The sequence below is a fragment of the Myotis lucifugus genome, unplaced genomic scaffold (assembly GCF_000147115.1).
Source record: "Myotis lucifugus unplaced genomic scaffold, Myoluc2.0 scaffold_433, whole genome shotgun sequence".
NCBI classification, from domain to species: Eukaryota; Metazoa; Chordata; class Mammalia; order Chiroptera; family Vespertilionidae; genus Myotis; species Myotis lucifugus.
The window spans coordinates 70,511-75,616 of record NW_005871481.1 but is presented as its reverse complement, the minus strand read 5'-3'; positions in this window follow the sequence as shown (position 1 = coordinate 75,616).

The window sequence follows — 5,106 nt, the reverse complement described above, 5'->3', positions numbered from 1 at the left end:
GGGCCCGCTCCGCTGCGTCTCCGCCCCCGTGCAGGCACCCTCGCCGGCGCCCTGCGGCGGAGCCCGTCCTGTCCCCGTTGACACCGGCAGGTGGTGTGGCTACGAAAGGGTAGTGAGCGCTCGTGGTGGGGCTGTTGGTGTCCTACGTCTTAGGATAAATGTGAAGGTTGCAGTGACGGTCGGACGGTTTGTGAGTTGGCGCACGTGTGGCCGCACAGAGACTGCTGTGTGTTTTGACCTCGGATGCCAGGATCCCGGGTGCGCTGTGCTGTGCAGTTTTACAGGACGTTACAGTTGGGGAAATTGAAACAGACGGGGGTCACTGTATTTCTAAAACTGCATGCTAATCTGCAGGGACCTTCTTAAACCTTTAAGAAGTTGAGACATGCACGACTGAAAGCTCAAACTGAAGCTGCGGGCGAGGCCCTGAGAGTTTGGGGTGAGATGTATTTATGGGCAAGCCCAGCCAGAGGCCACGCAGTAAATTCATTGGCTCGAGGAAGTGGAAAGAGTCTTTTTTTAAAATATATAATATATATTTTATTGATTCAGAGAGGAAAGGAGAGGGAGAGAGAGAGAGGAACATCAGTGATGAGAGGGAATTGCCTCCTGCACGCCCCACACTGGGGATCAATCCTGACCGGGAATCCGACTGGGACTTCCTGGTTCATAGGTTCTACCACTGAGCCACGCTGGCTGGGCAAGATTCTTGACCAATGTTTATTGGTAGGAAATAAGTTTCAGCTCTGAATCAGACATGGGAAATCACTTTCTAATTCCTAAGTTCTGTTTTCCTGAGGGTGCATGTGGGAAAGTCTCCATTTAGTATTCTCTGGTTCCATTTTAGATTGAAATCCTTTCACTCACACTTGATAATTGTGATCATCACCTACCGAGGGCAAAATCATTAAGATGACTTCTATGAAAAATAATTTTGGTCAGATGTGGAGAAATCGAAACACTTATACACTATTGTAGGAATATAAGATGGTACAGCTGCTATGGAAAACAGTATGACAATTCCTCAAAAAATTAAAGAAGGAATTACCGTATGACTTGGTAATTCTACTTGGTATATATTCAAAAGAATTCAAAGCAGGGTTTTGAGATACTTGTACACCCATGTTCATAGCAGCATTATTAACAATAGCCAAAAAGTGGAATCGACCCAAGTGTCTACCTACAAATGAATGAATAGTGGTATCCTATATAATAAAAGGCTAATATGCAAATTGTCCCTTCTGGAGTTTGACCCACCAGGAGTTCGACCTATGGGGTGATGTGGAATGAAGGAAGGCCCCGGCCGGCAGCTGGCAGCCGGGGGAAGGAAGGCCCCGATTGGTCTTGATCCCCAGCCAGGCCTAGGGACCCTATCCGTGCATGAATTTCATACACTGGACCATATATATATATATATATAGATACACACACACACACACACACACACGAGGCACAGTGCATGAAATTGTGCACTGGTAGGGTCCCTAGGCCTAGCCTGCAATCAGGGCCTTCTTCCGCCTGCTTGCCAGTCCCCAGTCCCACCCCGCCACCATCCACCCCGGTTCCCCGTGGTTCCCTGTTTGCCATACGGCGGTCTGAGCCTACGTGCCGGGGGTGGGGGACCCAGAGGTCTGCCTTCCGCCTGCTCACCAGTCCCCAGTCCTGCCCCGCTGCCACCCACCCCAGTTCCCTGTGGTTCTCCGTTGGCCATCCAGTGATCCAGAGCCTGTGGGCTGGGGGGAAGGACCAAGAGGTGGTCAGTGCATCTCATAGCGACTGGTTGATTGGTCATTCTGGTCGTTAAGTCATTATGGTCGCTGGCCTTTTATTATATAGGATTGTGTGTGTGTATACATACACACACAATGGAATATGATTCAGTGTTAAAAAGGAAAGAAATTCTGACTTACATGAATGCACCTTGAGGACATAGGATACTAAGTGAAATAGGTTAGTCACAAAAAGGCAAATACTGTGATTTCACTTATGTGAGGCACGTAGGTCAAATCATAGAGACAGAAAGCAGAATGGTGGTACATAAATGATATCACCTAATCATTTATATAGCTGTGAGATGGAAAACAGGTTCTGGGAAGTTAGATAACCTACCCAAGATCACCAAAAAAATTGGGGTGATAGGGCAGGGTTGTGAGTTTTTGTTTTTAATCTTGTGAGCTTCATTTTATATGAAGAGGGCTTCCCTGGAAATCCTTTATAATAAAGAGGTAATATGCAAATTGACCCCCACTCCATCATGTCATCACAAGATGGCTGCACCCACAGTGGAGGCAGGGTTCCCATAACGAGCCATAATGAGCGATCAGCAGGGACCTGAAGCTCTGTGGTGCCCGGCTGGGGCAGGGGACCTGAGGCTGCACCCCCCTGCCAGGTGCTGGGCCAGGGGACCTAAGGGTGTGCCCCCTGCTTGGCGGGGCTTGATAGGAGTTGGGCTGGCCATGTCTGGATCTCGCCCAATGGGTGTGGGACCGGCCGGGTCTGGGTCTCGCACGATTGCGAGGCGTGCGTGGTGGGCAGGGATTTGATTCTGGGTCCCGCCGCACACCCCAGACTCTGAGAGGAGGGAGATTTTCATAAACATTTTACTAAATTTCTTTCATCTCTGACACTTCTATTATAGAGGAAGGGCAAATAGCAATATTAAAATATTTCCTCTAAATCCCTTTTAATGTGCACGAATTTCATGCACTGGGCCTCTAGTAGTATTATATAAAGCCAGAAATCTGCTCTGTTCTGGTTCCAGCACTGATAGAAGGACATAATAAAATCCTTGACCCTGTCCCCCTTAGCTACTGCAACAACAGTCAAAGAGTCTATAAACTTGATGTCTATTTGCCTCCATTGTCCCTTGAACCTACTTCATTCCATGTGCCAGCAAAACTGTTCATGACAAAGTTACCAAATACTCCTTTTGTCTCGTCCAAGGATGGTTCCCTTACCCCCCTTTAACTTCAGGAACATCTCGAACAGCTGCTCACTCCCTTTTTAAATCCAGCACAGGGCTTTCTTGAGCCTTTTTAGTAAAATCGACCAACGTAACCAAAATAATTTAAAACTCTGCTAAGGTTTTCCATTCAGGAAAACCTTCGATTCCATCTCAAGAACTGCTCCCAACCCCACCACCTTAAAGGAGGGAATCAAAACCTTTCAGGGACCATGGAATGTGTTCTTTGATTGACAAGCAGAGGCTTCTAAAAGACAAAATGACCTCTCAGAGGATCCCAAAGGAAACTGGTCCACATAAGAGAAAATATGAATACCAGTATAGGCTTGGGAAAATGTTCATGCTTCCTAGTAATCATGGAATTTCAAATTAAGACAACTTTGCTCTACCATTTTATACCTATTAAGTGTAACACATTGCACCTAATGCAGTGGTTCTCAACCTTCCTAATGCCACGACCCTTTAATACAGTTCATCATGTTGTGGTGATCCCTAATTTCATTGTTACAAATTGAACATAATTAAAGCATAGTGATTAATCACAAAAACAATATGTAATTATGTGTTTTCCGATGGTCTTAGGCGACCCCTGTGAAAGGGCCGTTTGACCCCCAAAGGGGTCGCGACCCACAGGTTGAGAACCGATGACCTAATGTATTACACATAATAGCACACTACTGGGAAATTTCTGGTGAAATTGGTATGATCACACTTCTACTGACAGAAGTTTGCACTATCTGTTTTGGAAAGCAACATGAAAATAACTATTAGGAGCTATAAAGTTTTTTATAGACTAAATTTTATGGACAGTAATTCCACTCTAGGACACTTGTCCTGGAGAAATCATGTTTCAATGAACAATGCAAAGATTGATACCATTGTAGGTAACTAGTTATTAATCATAGGAAAGAAGCAAGGGAAGGCAAAACATAAGCATGTTCCTTGTAAACCACAGGGGGAAGGAATCACAGAGGAAAGACACACATGCCCTGTAAAGTTGGGGTGACGTAGGGGAGATTCTTGCCTGTCAGTCACACCTGGACAGAGATGGTTGCTCAGAATAGGCATGGCCATTGCAAGGATATGAAGATTTGGAATACATAACCCCCCAAACAAAGGGATTCCTTCTCTCGTTGTGCTCGACTCTTGTGCTTTTGGGACTCCTGGGACTCACTGCTCAGGCATGCTCTCTTGGTTCTCTTACATTTGCCGGTATGGCCCATGGCCATGCAGACCCAACACACAGTGGACTAATGGGCTGCAACTAGCCTGATGTTGAACTGGATCCGGCTCCAACATGTAAAGAAAACTCTGGACACTGGCTCTGATTTTAGCTCCACGGAGGCCCCAGCTACACTTCTATGATGGACTAAGGGAAATGGGACTTTGGATACCCAGGGGTGTAATTCCATGGAAGTAAAGCTTTCTACCATCTCATCCTCCAGTGGGGGCCTCAGGAAATGCTTATTCCAGGGGTACCCCAAGAACCCCACTCCCACCAGCAATAGGGGAAGATGAGGTATGCTCCCCTCTGATAATAAAGATGTCCTTTATAGCCTTGTTTATAGTCACAAATACTTGAAATTGATGTCCAAAATTAGACTACAGGTAAAGAGAACTATGGTACATCGATCAATGCAATATTTTGTCATAGTTACTAAGATAATAATCATGAAGACAATGAAGAAATTTGGGGAATGTTTATGAACATTATCTGAATAAAGCAAACTATAAGGTTATATATGTGAATCTGCCGGGGGTCTTTCCCAGCATCTAGAAGCATTCAGGAAACTGGAGAAGGCACTGCGGCGTAAATTAATAAAGATACTAGAAATACAATATAAATTTGTAATCCATGGGGGAGCCAGAGGAGCTTAGCTGTAGGAACCAAGTTCTTTGAATCTCTGGACCCCTCACTCTTTATTAACACAAATTGCCCTAAGGCAAAGTATATATACATATCAAAGGTTAAGTTTTGGTATACATTCAGATTGGGGAAAACTGCCTTCGGCTGTTCAGGTGTTTGGCCAGCAGGAGGCAATAACATGTAGATTAAAATGTCCTCAGCTGTCTGGTAGCAGGTAATTATATATGTAAATCTTTAGGTGTGGGGAAATGCCCTTAGCTATTCCAGCAGCAGGTAA